Genomic DNA, 15,977 nt, shown 5'->3' on the forward strand with positions numbered 1-15,977 from the left:
AAGCTTTCAATTGCTCTGGATGGACCGATTTTGGGCTTAGCTGCTCAAGCATATAATTGGGTGAGAGAGAGAGAGAGAATGAATCACTTTGAGATTGCTTTGAGATAAATATATAATCAGACCTCCCCCTTCCTGACCAGACCTAAAAGATCCCCCTGGCTGGGCTCCCAGAAGCTCTGGGGAAAGAGTCACTGTATTTTCCTGATCTTTATCAAAATAATAATAAGAGCGACAGTAACAATCACTATCCTGTATCATATGTGCTTGCTGTAGATTGAATTTCCCCAGAAGGAGACCCCGAGTCAAGGATTCTAGTTGATCTACTTTATTTGAGGGAATCCTGCAAGCAGCAGGAAGGGGAAAGTGAGACGGAGAGTGGAAGTCAGCCGATAAAGGATGTGTTAGTAACCAGGGTACCAGTGGGGCACCTGGGGCTTAATCCCCCGGGAATGGTGGGGGCCAGTGCAGAACACACTCCAGCAGCATCTCGTTCAGGGCGTGAGGGCGCTGAGGAGGCCATCAGTCACTGGGTGAGGGCTGCTCCTGGGAGGTATTCATTCTGGCCATCCCCAGTGCAGGCAGCCGGAGGAAGTCCTGGGGCAAAGAGTCACAAACAATAGTCGGGAGTCAGGCCTTCTGGAAGGGGATGTTAGGGGGGCAGGGGCACACCAGCACCCAAATAAAAGACAACCCCAAAATATGATGATTCCCCATTTCCCCCACTCAAAAGATCCAAAGGTTTTGTGACATAATTGAATAGATAATCTTTTTATAAAGTAGATGAAATAGCTAAATATCTATTTGTAACAATTAATTTATCACTTACCATACATGCCTGCAATCACATATTATATGTAATGATATATTAGTTTAGAAGAGTTGCTTTCTTCACCTTCGTTCCATGACTCAATTTCCTGCCAGCTCTTCCAACTCATCTTTGCTCTCAGGGTCTTTGTCATCATCAAAGCCACCTTTTGAGTCATCTGAGTTTTCTGAGCACATCTTCTTCCCTCCCCTCTTGGTTCTCGGCGATACAGCATTTTTGGAATCTGGAGGATGCTTTCAACAGAATTTTTATCCCAAGCTTGAAGTACCTATTTGCATAACATTAGGGCAGCTGGTTGTTCCATTCATCCTGGAGGTGCCACTGCGTGATCTCCATAATGTAACCACTGACTGTATGGCTTTCTTAAGTGTCCTTAAAAGACTTATTCACATGCATATTGCAAAGCTATAATGCCATACCCTGGGGAATTGGTTCCAAATCTGGGTTCAACTTCCCAGCCTCCTTTTAGCAATTCCTTCAGATAACCTTAGTATACGGCCAAAAGGATCACCAGTGGAGATTGTTTCAGGTAACGCATCTCACTCAAACAGCACTTGGTTGTTCAAAATAAAATGAGAGCATCGCACAACGTGAAAGACGGTGTGAAGGCTTTCTTGAAAATGAAGAGCCACTTATCCCAGGGATCATCTGGGGAGTGGGGAGCTTTAGCGTGTATCTAAATATAGTGGTTTTGGCAGTTACACGCATAAACTCACCTAATCCTCACTACCACCCCATGGGGTAGGTTGTCTTATCATTCCCATTTTACAGATGGAGAAACTGAGGCTCTGAGCAGCTCAAGGAGCAGGACAGTGACAGTGGAGGATGTGACTCCAGGATGTGCACACCCTCCCCCTCGCCATACTGCCACCCCGACAGGCAAGGGCTGTGCCCATGGGTGTAGCTGGTAGATTCCCTCACCAATCAGGAGATCCTGAGGGGAGAAAAGCCCCAGCAGACCCAGCAGCTGGCTAGGTCTTCTCTCTACTCTCCCAGCTTTCCTGAACTATGGAAGCAAGGGGCAACCCCCACCACTCTGGCTGAAACTTCTACAAAGAAATGCAAGGACTTTTTTGCATGCAGGGATCTGGGGATCCTTCCAAGACCATTTCAAATGGGTGCGCAAATGTCTGCTAGGGTTTTAAAAACAAGACAAAACAGAAAAACCTCGATTCCTCCTTTCTTTTCTCTCCTGCTAATCAGACAATCACACTTGGGACATTTGCTAACTGATAGAGCAGAAGAACTGGAGAGGACAATAAGGGAGAGATGGGATTCAGCATTGTATCACAGGAAGACTGTGGGCTTTGGAGGCCAGCACGGCTGAGTTCTCCGCCTTCTAGCGCTCTTAGCCTCAGTTTCACCATCTGGAAAATGGGTTCTGATCCCTACCTTGAAGAGCATGAAGAAGATCGAGTAGAATGCAGTGGCAGACACTAGGCAGAGCTCAGTAGTGTTAATATCCTTCCCCACTGTCTTAGCCAACAACGCTGAACATCTACCAGGTGGTACACATTGTGGGAAATTAAAGGGTGAGAAAGAGATTCATCATGTAATCCAGTTGGAGAGAAGGACAAAAACACATAAAACAACAATAAGAATAGCCCCACATGCACTTTATACGTATGCACTGTCTTTGGGACAGGTCTTCTTGTCATCACCATTTTACAGATGAGGAAACCGAGTCTCCGAGACGTGAAGGAACTTGCCCAAGGTCACATAGTAAGTGGCAGTGGGGTGATTTGAACCTGGGTCTGACTGTACACAGAAGAGAGGAGAGGGGGATGGGGAGGCCTACCAAGGGGCTGCAATGGTGCACGCTGGGTCCCTCTGGAGTTGGGAGGGGTGCCTGGAGGAGAAGAGAAAGACATTTCAACAGTAATGGAGAGCCAGACACCTGGCTTCCTGCCCTCCTGGCAGATGCACCTCTGTCAAACCCAAAGGGCATCCCCCAGGGGACAGACAATGTGCCTGTCTGCCAGAACTCACCACTAGCCCTCTGGAGACCACCCAGTCCAGGCCTGGCACCAACAGCCATGTGTGGGAGCACCCTCGTCTCCCCAAGCTGGGGGGTCGAGGAAGCCCAGGGCTGTACTTGCACCCTGGCGTCCCAGGTGGAGTTTCCTGCCTTCTGGAAATCAGGATGTGAGATGAGAGAAGAGGAGGAAATGGGAGAGAAAGAACAGAGCCCCAGCAAAGAGAAGACAGGAACCATTTTTCTTTCAAGGGCCAGTGAGAGAGGACATGTAGGGGCCACAGGCTGCTGAGTTCCCGGACAAAGCCGTGGGCCCCCTGGATGTCACATCCAGGTCTCACTGAAAGGCTGCCTTGGGCCTTGCGCTCACCCCTCTTCACAGCTGGGGTGCAGAGGGTTCTCAAGGGCGGGGTTCCAGTTTTGCAAACGGATCCTCAGGAAATTGTGCCTGCCTCCCGGTTCCCTGCAGCCAGCCACGTCAGCAAAACGTACCGAGGAAGAGAAGTCTGCTGCCAAGAAGCTGGGAAGCGGCCCAGGAGCCGAATGCGACTCAGGACGCTCTGTTTTAAATTAGCTGACGGCTGTTCCCTCCCACTGCTGACAATAACCAGATTTGGGGTAAGCGGGCATGCCCCACTTCATGAACATTTGACAGACAATCCCCAGAGCATACCATGAGGTTGGGCCATCTTACACTCCACCCGGAACCTCCAGCTCATGCAGCTCAGTGACCTCAAGGGAGAATGGGAGGATGGAGCGAGGTGGCTTCTGTGACCCATCCAGCCCAGGCGTCCTTCTATTCCTTATTTTCCTTCAGCCTCCTTTATAATGGCTCCACGAGGTCGGGTAGACTGGGTCCCTTAGTGACCCCTCAGTACCTAAAAAAGGAATGTGTGTGCTTTGTGGTGACGGCACTTGCAGAACTCACAATTTAGTTTCAAGAAAAGAAACTAGTAGACAGTTGTCATCTTTGGCAGCCCTTTTCCTATTTGGGGGGGAAATGCTCCCATTACGTGTATCTTGGTGGGCAATAGGTCCCTGCCTCCTATTCTAGAAGGCCAGGGTAAGGTCATAGGTCTTTGCCCAGACAATTGGGTAACCCTGCCTAGGACTTCCAATGTTGAGTGAGAGACGCAAACACTCAGGAACCAGTCAGCACTCGTTTCACAGCTGCGGCAGCTAGTGGCTGAGGCAGTGGCCAGAGGCCACCGGCAGCGATGTCCAGCAGTGGCAGTGTCAGAGGTGGTTTCCAAGCCAGCCCATACCATGCCTCTGCCTGTGGTCCTGCCACCAAACCACCCCCAGCTCCAGTCCATTTTCCAAGCCCACAACTTTGGGCTCACTGCAGGTTCTCCAGGCAGCCCACTCATCTCCCAATAGATTCTTTTTTGCTTCAAGTTAGCTGCATTTGATTTCTGTGGCTTGCTCCCCAAAACACTGACTGGTACAGTGCACCAAACCACTCTTTTTTAATTCAAGAGTTAAATAATGTCAAAGAATAATTTTGGAGGAAAAGGGTAAAATTATGGCTCCTATCAAAATATAAAGATTGTATTTAACTCATTCATTAATGGTGGATCCAGTTGAGGTGTTCTAAGTGGTTCAAAGGAGAATTCCAAGAACCACACACAAATAGGTAATCAGAATGCTGAAATGAATTTACAAATGGATGAAGAAGTCTATCCTTGGGGCAATAATCAGCTGAATTCCACTGGACACAATTAATTTGCATTTTTATGAACACAAATCATTTGTGTTATCAGTTTTCTATGACTTACGGAGTTGTGAAATAGCTCAAAGACAAGAAGAGGCAGAGATAACCTGGAAGGGTGCCCTAGACAGGACACTCAGGGATCTTTTTATTTATCTCGTCCATTTGAAGGTCTTTCACTAATTTTTCCTGACAATAATATAAGAGACGACCAAATGAGTGGAAGAGAAGATAAAGGCTATATTCCAAGGATCCTGAGCATGTCAGGGTGGAATCATGAAGAAAATTCTTGGAGGAGACAGAAATTGAGCTGGATTTTGAGGTCTAAGAGCTAGAGAGGGGGGCATTTGGGGTAAAGGGGACAAAGTGAGCAGAAGTTGGAGCAGTAAGGAGCCTGGCATGTTCGTTGGCAGAGTGGACCCATCTGCCCAGAAAAGCGGGTTTGTGAAGAAAACTGGCAGGTGACAAAGTTGGAAATGTAAACTGGGACATCCTTGTGGCTTACTATTGTGGCTCTCAGAGCTTATTAACAGCCTTTGGGTAAGAGAAATAAGATGATAAAATAATAATAGTGTAGATCTTAAGACTACTAAGAGAGTAGATCTTGAGTTCTCATCACAAGAAAAAAAATTTTTGTAACTATGGTGGCAGATGTTAATTAGACTTATTGTGGTGGTGATTTTGCAATATATACAAATATGGACTCATTATGTTGTACACCTGAAATTAATATGTCAATTATACCTCAATAAAAAAATAATAATTCTAGTCAATAAATGCAGAATAGCATTTTTTAAATTACATTTTGAAACTTTTAATTAAGGAACTGATTCAGACAATTGCCACTGAAGGATGTTTAGCTGAACTTTATAATAAAGGGATTAGGCTGTCATCCTCTAAACCCATCGATTAAAAAAAAACTAGTGTCCCAATAGTCGTCTGAAAGGGATGCTTGGAGGCCCCTGTCCCTTAGTCTGCTCACAGGAGATAGTTTGGGGGTGCCTTGCTAGTGACTCTCTCTTTTGGAAGTGTCCCCCCTCCTTGCTGAGGATGAAGCGGCAGACAACCAGGTGTGAAACAGATGACCCTACCCCTGGGGAAGGGGCGGGAGATGGATTTTTAACTCAGAAAGACCCAGCCAGTCAGGTGATGCTGACCCTGGAGTGGTAAGAGCATTAAAATTGGGGCCCCAGTTGTTACCATGGAAACTCAGAGTCTGTCACATGCTGAGTTTGAGGGAGCAGAAGCACAGAGCCTCGAGGACATAGTCAGTCCGCAGGGAGGTGGGAGCAGGATGGCAGAGAGGTGACCAGCAGCCTCAGGTTGCCCAGTAACCTCTCGTCCATGAGGCTGTGAGGCTCCTCCTGCAATCCAGGGTCCTCCAGGGGACCTTTCTCCCTTGAGTTCACTTGAATGGCGCTCTACTCTTTGTCCCCAAATAGGCTTCTGGGAGTACGACAAGCCTGGAGCCATTTCTTCCCTAACACCCACTCTCCCCTGCATTCTGGGCAAGTTTGCCCAGAGAGTTGTTGAAGATCGAATGAATGAATGAATGAATGAACAGCGAATGCTACAAAATTCCATCATTTCATTTCTTTCAGGAAGACCCCAGGACTTTCCGCTTCATCCTCCACTTGTTGGTTAATTAAACGTCAATGGCTGCCTTCCATTGGGCACTTGGTACGTGCCAGGTACTGGGCTGAGCTCTGCACCTTTCAAAGGCAGCAAGTGGTGGCTGGTTTAGAACTGGGCTCTGAGCCAACAGCCTGAAGCCTGGCTCTGCCTCTTACCAGCTGTGTGACCTTGGGAAATTTACTTAACCTCTCTGGGCATCAGTTTCCTCACTCATAGAATGGGAACAATAACTTACCTGCCTCGGTAGGTTGTTGTGTGGATTCAATAAGTGAAAACAGGCAAAGCACTTAAAGTGATGCCTGACACAAAGTAAGTGCTCCATAAATACTAGATATAATCTTCACATACCCTTCATAAGGTAAATACTCTTATTATCCCCCGATCAGAGATAGAAAAACTGAAGCTTAGAGAAGTTAAGCCCTCTCCTGAGCCAGTAACTAGTAGTGGGGCTGAGGTTCAAACCCAGGGCTGATTCCTGCCCTGTTTGCAGAGTCATTATTTTATGTAGCTTAAATATTGTGCATCTACTAAGTACACAGTGCAAGGTGCTGGGGATACAGCTGTCCCCAAGACACACCCAGACTGGCAGTAGTGGAGCCTGCCACTCCGGCCCCGGACGCCCTCTCTGGAGGCGGAAGCTGCTGGCTGTTCAGAGCAGCCCTCCCTAAAAGCCAGGTGCATCAGGGCTCCCTGGGGGGGTGCCACGGCAGCGGGCAAGCCAGCAACCCTCGGAGGACTCAGGCCTGTGGACTGGACCGCTGGGGGAAGGAAGGGGAAACCCATCACCGGGCGGACACCCTCTCGTGGGTGGCCGGCATCCCGGTGAGCGCCCGCTGCCTCATTCACTGAAGTTGGGAATGTTTAAATCCATCTTTTAATAAAATACAGTCCAAACTAGAGTAAAACCGGAGGGAGATCCAAGGTCCAGCTGCGAGGCCCGCCCCGCTCCCGGCTGGTTGGCAGCAAGCTCCGGCGAGCCTTGGGGCTTGCTGAAGGATGCCACGTAGCAAAGCCAGCCTTCCGGTTTCCAGCCCGTCCCACTCCTCAATCTGCTTCTCATTAGCTTCCAAAGTGAAGCCTGGCCTGCTGCCCGGGCTCTGAGCGAGGGCTTGCTCACCAAGCCCCGCCTCCCTAGTCTGGGTTCCTCCCGCCCCTGCCCGGTCCTTCAGCACAGCTGACCACTTCTGGGGCTCCTCTCTACACCTCCCCAGGTCCTCACTCTCCTGCGCCCTGTCGTTCTGCAGCAACCTCTTCTTTGCACACTCACACATGCACACAACCTATCACTCCACTCAGCACCCAGTGCCCCCCAGCTTTCTTCCTTATCGCTTTAGAGCCCTGATACCCCTCAGGCTGCGTAGCCCAGACGTTGCAGGGCATACACACCAGCATCAGACCAGCCTGGGTTCAAACCCCTTGTGCACTGCTTGCTAGTGCTGTGACTTTTGGCAGGTTACTTAACCTCTTTGGGCCTCAGTTTCTCCAACTATAACGTGGGGATGATAGTAACAGTACCCATCTCACAGGGTTATTGTGAGGATTAAATACAATAACACTAATAAAGGGCCTAACTTAAAATCTGGTCTCTCAGAGGCATAAAAAGGACTAATCAGAATTTGGAGCATTAATCTTCCGGAGGAGACTTACAATTGGCCAAAGGAGGGCTCTGTTTTCAGGGACAGGAAGTAAGGTTTTGTTTTAGAATAGGTACGAGGGAGTAGGAGGCTGGAGGGGCCTCTCTGTATATTCTAGATACCTCAAAGAAGTCAAATTCCGCAGCCTATGTTTTTTCATTGAGCGTTTATTGAATGCCATCTGTGTGCCAGGAACTGCGGCGGAACCACAGCCTCCTGCAGATCAAGGAGCTCGGAATGCAGTGACAGAAAGAAAAGTAAAAATAAATGGTCACCAAGCAACATATTGCTGAAGGCCATAGGGAAGAGTACAGAAAGTGCTCCAGAAACAGGAAAGGAAGCTGCTCCAAGTAGACGGGGTTGGTTAGGAAACCCTCCTGGTGACAGGGAGCTGGGTCTCAGAGGAGGACCACGCACAGGGACGGAAGGCACCCCTCCTCCTGAGCTCACTGAGGGGGATGTGTAGTAGGTCCCATTTGCTCTGCAAGGGAAGCAGGAGAATTCCTGAGCCCCACTTGGCTGACGACAGAGTGGAGGCACGGAGCATAAATGACGTCTTCCACAGGAGCAGACTTTAGTAAAGGGATGTTCTCTCCCATCCTAAATGGCCAGCACTTCCTGCTTCCAACTTGGCAGGAGTTTGCCAGGAAGACAAAGAAGATGAGGGGGAGGAGTGAGGCTGGAAAGATAAGCCAGGCTGGCTGGCCACGGGCCTGGCACAGGGTCTGGACTTCGTCCTGTGTGGGGGTGGGGAGCCTGCACAGAGGCGTCCACACCCTCACAGTGCTCACCAGCTGCAAGGCCAGACTTTGTCCTTGTAATTCCCAGCACTACCCGGAAATAGGACTCCTCACCACTACGCATGGTTTAAAACGCAGTGATTTAAGAAGAAGCCGGCTCGGGGAGAGGGGGCATTCCCCAGCAAGAATCATTTCCTCACCTGCAGGGCCCCCTGCTGTGCCAACGGAGGGAGCTGGCACCAGGAGGACCGAGGAGGCACCATCATTTATTGGACATTGAGTGAGCCAGGCCCTCTGCTGGGACCCTCCATCCTCAAAATCAGAACCCTGGAGCAAGCATCGTTGACACCAAGCAGAACGGAAACATCTGTGTCCCAGCAACCTGGAATGCGAGTAGGACAGAAGCCCAGCTCTGGCTAAGCTGTGTAGACATCTTAGGGGTTTGTGGGGGACTTTCCCTCCCCCTCACTCTGCAGGAAGGGAAAGTGGGGGGTAGGCTGCGGAAGCAGGGGGCTCTCCTGGTTTACTCTGAGCCCACACACACCAGATGGCAGGGACAGGGACCTGCTTGGCAGGGCCGAGGTCGGATGGAGCAGGAGGCACTGGCCAGTTGTAGCCCCTCGCAGGTGGGGCGGCCTGACTTACCAAATAAAAATAGAGGATACCCAGTTAGTTTAATTTCAGATAACCCAGAAATAATGTTTAGTATAAGGTGTCCCATAGACTAGGGCTGTGGCAATGGGGATGAAGAGGAGGGGACAGATTTCGGATTTGATTTGGAGATAAGCTCTGTGGGAATTGGTGATGAGTTGCATGTAGGAGATGAGGACATGGGAGAAATCAAGGATGACCCCCAGTCTCCAAGCCGGAGCAACTGTGTGGTTCACGGGGCCACTAAGATTAGCAGGGGAACCTCAGATTCTGTTTCTGTGAAGTTAAATTGAGGTTCTAGACGCAACCTCCTGGGGAGCAGAGACAATGGTCCAGAACTAGGCCTTGAAGACCACTTGCAGGTTGCTCAGGGGAGGAGGGGCAGCCAAGGAAACTGAGTCAGAGCAGGCAGGGAGGCAGGAGGAAAATCCACGGAGGGTGAGCAAGAGGGCGACAGAGGAGCGAGTTTCCAGAAGGCAGGCGCTGACCGTGTGGAATGCTGCAGGGAGGTTGGTAAGGTGGGAAGGGGAAGCCAAAGGCAGCCTGCAGGGGGCTGAAGGGAGGATTGGAGGAGAGGAGGCGGAGGCAGCAGACGTGCCTTCGTGTCCTTCAAGAAATCCTGCAGGGCGGGTAGGCGGGACAGAGGGAGCAGAGGCGGCCAGAGGGCCCGTGAGGTCTGGGCAGGCTTCCATCTGTAACCTTTGGGGCCTTCCCTGCCTGGAGGCGTGGAGACAAGCCTGGACCACCCTCTAACTGGCGCTGGGGCCTTAGACCATTAGGTCAAATGGAAATTGTCAACAATAGGCTTTTAAAGTGTACTAAGTGATACAGAAGAGTGTGAGGAGGAACACACCGTGGTTCACACACACAGCGGAACTGACACCCGTAACAACATGGACGGATTTCAGAAGCCAGACTCGAAAGAGCACCTGTGGTACCAGTCCATTTATAGTAAGTTCGAGAACAGGCGAAACCAAATGACGATGGACTGAAGAACAGAGCAGTGGCTGCCTCTGGGTGCAGGGTGGGGTGGGTTGGCTGGGCAGGGGCATGAAGGAACCTTCTGGGTGACGGTGATGGTCTGAACCTTGATGGGGGTTTGATTCATGCAGGTGAAAGCTTTTGTCAAAGCTCAGCAAATGGTACACTTAAGATTTGAACGTTTTATTGTTTGTAAATTTTACCTAAAAAACTGAACTATAATTATTCAACTCTACCTAGTGATATACCTACTGAAGTGTTTCAGGGTGAAGTGTACTGAAGTTTGCAACTCTCCTTAAATGGAATAAAAAAATAAGATGGCTTGAGGGGTAGATAGAGAGATGGGTAGGTATATGATAAAGCAACTACAGTGGAGTAAAATGTTATCCAGGTGGTGAGTCATGGGTGTCCACTCAACTTTTTTCACAGTTGACTCAACTTTTCTGTATGTTTGTAATTTTTTATAATAAAACATTGAGGAAAATAAAGAAAAAAGGAAGCGAGAATACTTTTCCTCCAATCCAAAGATGTTTGTTGAGTGCGTGCTGTCTGTCAGGCCCTGCGAGACGGGGAAGTGGTGCTGATCAGATGCCCAAAGCTGCGGCATGAGGCACCATCTGAGGGAGGGCCACTGAGCCGGCTCCTTAGGGTAGAGCACTGTCATTGTCCCTCCTCACGGAGGACACTGCACCAGAAGCCAAGGGGTGGCACTAGGGTGAAGGAGAAAAGTGTGCATAGGTCTGCCAGGAACTGATTTACAGAAACGGGTCTCTGGAGCCGGTGGGGAGGGCAGACGCTGGGTGGCCTGGCCCCCGGGGTTTTGGATGGGGACATTCAGCACATCCCTAGGAGGATTAAATACAGCCAGGCAAGTGATTAAACCCCAGTGAATGAAATGCGCCGCCACGTGGTTGCTCACTGGTTGGGGATTTTGAGTAATGTTCCAGCCCCTCTGTCTATACAACAGGAGAATAGGAAACCCAGACTCCCCCCCACCATATGTATCCTTAGGGATGTTCATCACCATTGTTTTAAGAAGGAAAGTTTGGCAACAGCCAACGTGTGCATCTGGGGACAGGGGGCTGGTTAAGTCATTTATGATGGTTTATAAAATGCAGTGGAATTACATGCAGCTATTAAAAATAAGCAAGGTAAATCTGTATGTCCTGGACTCAAATGGCCCAAAACTTAATATAAAGTTATATATATATATATATATATATATATATACACACACACACACACACACATACATATACATATATATAATGTATGTGTAATATATATTAAATGATTCAATTTATATAAAATTATATGTGGGCAAATGTATATGGATATATATAAATGGATGTGAATATAAATACAAATATTTATGTCTATGTGTATATGTTATGGACTACATGTGTATGTTCCCCCAAAATTCACATGTTGAAGCCCCAACCCCCAATGTGATGGTGTTAGCAGGTGGGGCCTTTGGGAGGTAATCAGGTTTAGATGAGGTCGTGAGGGTGGAGCCCCTGTGATGGGATTAGTGTCCTTATAAGAAGAGAAAGAGACTAGAGCTCACTCTCCACCACGTGAGGATGCAGCGAAGAGGCATCCACAGGCCAGGAAGAGGGTCCCCACCAGACACTGAATCTGCCGGCACCTTTATCTTGGATGTCCCAGCCTCCAGAACTGTGAGAAATAAATATTTGCTGTTTAAGCCACCCAGTCTGTGGCATTTTTGTTATAGCAGGCAGAGCTGACTACGACAGTATATGAACACACACACACACAGCACCATAAAAATGTTCACCAATACACTAATAATGGTTACTCCTCCAGGATGGAATTTGAATTATTTTTTCTTCTCTTTCTTCTTGGTATTTTTTTGAATTGTTTAAAATTTTCACAATAAGCATGTAAATTTTAATGAAACAATTATTTTTAAAACTAATTTTGTAGGAGGTTTTAGAGTAAATTAATGTTTGCAAAGTCTGTCGAGACTGTCCCCTAACCCCACATGTGTACCTCGGCCTCCTCTAGTCCAGTCCTGAGTCGGGGATGGGGGGAGGCACCTCAGAGATGGCGGCTGAGCTGAGGACCTTGCCGCGTTGCCACTCAGTGCTCTCCTACCCCCTCCCTGAGCCTGGAGGCAGGAACAGCTACATAATTTGCAGGGCCCAGTGTAAAACGAAAAGGTAGAGCCCCTTGTTCAAAAATCATCAAGAATTTCAAGATGGTGACAGCAGAGCATTAAGCCAAGCGCGAGGCCCCTCTGAGCGCAGCACCCTGTGAGATTGCAGGGGTTGCACGTCTGTGAGGCCAGCCCTACCTGGCGAGACCATCCGAGCAAATTACAGAGCATTTGCTGCCAGAGAAACAGCCAGAGAGGAGGCTGGGAAAAGCGGTCAAGGAGGAGCTGGTCAGGGCCTTGACAGCTGGGGCCTGACTGAGAAGGACCCACGGGGACCCTTCAACTCGCCAGGAACTTCCCCAGAGCAAACAAGATAAACACCCACGGTGTGTGCTGAAACCCTGGCCTCCTGAGACGCGTGAGGGCCCCCAGCAGGCTCCATGGCCCTGGGTGCTGAGTGGCTTTAATTAGCAAGCAACTTGTCCAGTTAGGAGGGCCTTCAGCTCATGCAAGGCACGTGGCAGCTGCCCACTGTCCTGTCATCTTCCCGTCCTGTGTCTGTGGGGCCCTCATCCCAACACCCCACAACGGAGCTGCTCCACGGAAAACCTGTTCCCGCGCCGCCTGCCACCCATCCCAGCCCCGCACCCCGGCTCCCGGGCCCCACAAAGAGAGCCTGTGTCGGCCGGCAGCGCTGAGCGAGCAGACAGCCCACATCTCCCCTGCGGCACTCAGCACAAAGGTTGGTCTGTGTGCCTCCCTTCCTCCACCAGGCACGGGGATCCAGTCCTTGGAGTCTCCCCCGAGGCTGCCGGCTCGGAGGAGGCTGCGGCTGGCCTGGCGGCCCAGGAGGCAGGGACCCCCTCAGCTGAGGCACTTCGGATGGCCCCGGCAGCATCCAGGGTGTTCAGCAAGCATGGCCGGTTCCGGGCCGGCTGGCGGAATGTGGGCAGCCTCTGGCCTCCCAGAAGCCCCTCGAGGTGCAGTCCAGCTGGCTGCTGAAGGCCTCCATAGAGCTCTCCCCTAATGGGAGCCTCTGCCCCCAGCCTTCTCACACCTCCGACCCCCCCCGAATAAGACACCAGCGATGGGCACACAGACCTTCGGTGGCCCCCACTGTCTGCAGGCAAAAGCCACACGTCCACTGGGCACTCAGAGTCCTCATCGTCCGACCCACTTTCCCTCCCGACGCTCATCTCCCCCGTCCTCCAGCCCCCGCCCCTCCAGTTCCCTTAGCCGCCAAGCTCTCAAGATAGCTGTGCTCCCTCTGAAGCAGAGCGCCCTCCCTGGGGCCATCTCCACTGTTCCAGTCCTTCTCAATCACCCAAACCCTTCTCCTCCACAGTCCCCATGAGCCCTCCACTGCGAAGAACATTCCTTCAACAAACTTTTATTGAGTGCCTACCCTGAGACTGGGGCACTACCTCGTCTACACAGTCCCATAGTGCTCTGTGTCTCTACTCTAGCGCCTCCAGGGCCCAGGTGGTGGTTAGCTCAGTGGGGGCCTTGTCCTATTCGCCTTTGCGCACGCAGCAGGGGCTTGGGAGGGCCTCAACTGAAGAGTGTTTCTCCTTCGTGGGCCCTTCTCTGAGCTCACCCGTGCTTGGCGGACGTTCCCAAGAAGGAATGCAGGTGCCACTCAAGCAGCGTGTGGCTTTTCTTCTCCAGCTGAAGGCTTCCTCAGGGCTCTGTTCAGCCTGCGCTCAGAACAGCCCAGAAGTGGATTTAATGCCGGCAGCAGCCACCCTCCACCCACAAGAGTCAGGAGTTGGTGGATAAATCGCACAGGTTTTCCTCCCCAGTGGGACAGTTCTGAGGTGCATCCTGCCTGGTTCCTCGGATGATCCCAGTAGATGGAGTCCCAGGGCCCACATGCTGGTCACCACTCACTAATGCACCATCATCGGCTCCTCCTTCCTGTCTCCCTCTCCTCACTCCCTCCCTTCTGCATGCACCCCATCTTTGCTCAGGGTCTGCTTTGGTATAGAACAGCATTCCACGCTTTCAGTCTCACCTCAGGCTTCATTCATTTGTCACATGCCTGTTATGTGTCAGGTGGCTTCATTCATTTGTCACGTGCCTGTCATGTGTCAGGCGGGAGTCATTTGGGGCAAGGAGAAATGTTTTGTGTGCCCCTTGTCCCCTCTCCCCTGGTTGTTCTCATTGTGTGGGACAGGGAGGCAGAAAGAGGAGGAGGGGAGATGGCCCCTCCACTTCCCAGGAGAACTGAGAGGATTCCTCCCTTGGGTCAGCCCCTAGGTGCTGGCCCTGGGCCCTGTGGCTGGCTTCTCCAGAAGCCCATCTGTCCACGCCTGGCCCCTCACAGTTCTGCAGGCACGGGTGGCCTGAGACTCGCTGCACTCTGCATCCCAGATCATCCCCGTCTGGCCCTGCCCCCTGGAAAGCCGAGCCTGGGGACTGGGTTGCCTGGGCGTCTAGTTCTCCTCTCCCTGTTGGATCCAGCCCACAGGAGACACCAGCAGGAGACTGGAGAGGGGGAGGTGGTGGTGGGAACACAGCAGAGTGTTTATCTTGCCACTTGGCTCCTCCCTCCCTCACCAGGTGGGTGGCCCTTGTCCACGCTGCCCTTCTCCCCAGTGGCTGGAAATGCTCTTTCTCCTGCCTGGCCCTTCAGGTGGAGGGTGTAACAGCTTCCCACGGCTGCCAGTGGTTCCCTCCAGTCTGCCCTCCCAGCCATAGGCAGCCCCTCCATTAAGAAAATGTCCTTAGTGGTCCCCGCTGAGTTGTTGCTTATCTCCTGTCTGTGGCTCAGGTCTACAGACCTGGATGGCATCTGGCTCCAGCAAAGTGGCAAATGTTCCGTGTTCCACTCAGAGGACCTCGGTTCAAATTGCAGCATCACCATTTACTTCCATGTGGCTTGGCCTCTCAGCCTTCGTTTCCACTTCCAGAAAATGGGTATGATAATAGCAATGCTAAACGTCTCAGCATTCTCAACGTGGCAAATAACAGACCTCTCTTGAGACGAGCTCAGGAGAAGGGGGAATTATGGAAGGGCACTGGGGCTCCTGACTAGAATGAGGAACTAGACTCGGGTTCTCACGGCTGGTTCTTTTTGTCTCTGTGTCTGCTTCTCTCCTTCTTCCCCTCTCTCTGCTACAGCTCGCATGTGGCCAATTGTGGCTCCCCTCCAGCTCACGAGTTTATGTCTAAGTAAATAGACTTTATTCCGCAAAAATGGGCTCACACTGGCATACTGTGCACCACTTGGTTTTATTCACTTATCACCAGGGGCCTTCCCCGTGTCACTGGATGTTCTCCTAACGCTGCAGAATTACAACAGCACGTGAGGCAGGCACCTGGCGTTCCACTGGATGTTCTGCCAATATTTCTTCCGTTGACATGTCCCTTAGCCTAGGATGTTTTCGTCGTAACTATCACTGGGTGTTTGGAACACGTGTCCTGTCCCCAGAGCCATCTCCCAGGATCCCTTCTGAAATAGGGGACCGACTTACTCTCTGTCTTGATTTCTCTCCTCAGCCCCGCTCCTTGATCTGGTTTTCCTTTGAAGCTCAAGACAGCTAATGCAGCGGCAGACACGGCATCCTCTCTCTCCAGTCCTGCTTTGACTTACTCTGAGCTTTCCTGAGAGAGTCCCCTTGGGGATGAAGCCGTCTTCAGTTTGGTTGGTGTTCTGCGGCAGCTGTGACTTTTAGAACACAGTTGACTCTCGCACCGAAGAAA

At 50.9% G+C, this 15,977-nt stretch overlaps 1 long non-coding RNA gene across 1 annotated transcript; it reads right to left on the minus strand.

Annotated features, from left to right (window-relative positions):
• Positions 1–309: 309 nt before the first annotated feature.
• On the minus strand, positions 310–1,148 carry LOC147914298 (uncharacterized). The gene is made up of 2 exons (XR_015555526.1): positions 827–1,148; positions 310–594 (listed from the first exon to the last, which is right to left on the minus strand). It is a non-coding gene; the product is annotated as an uncharacterized LOC147914298 (long non-coding RNA).
• Positions 1,149–15,977: the final 14,829 nt, after the last annotated feature.

This window comes from Ceratotherium simum, chromosome 21 (genome assembly GCF_057802395.1).
Source record: "Ceratotherium simum simum isolate JZ-2026a chromosome 21, ASM5780239v1, whole genome shotgun sequence".
NCBI classification, from domain to species: Eukaryota; Metazoa; Chordata; class Mammalia; order Perissodactyla; family Rhinocerotidae; genus Ceratotherium; species Ceratotherium simum.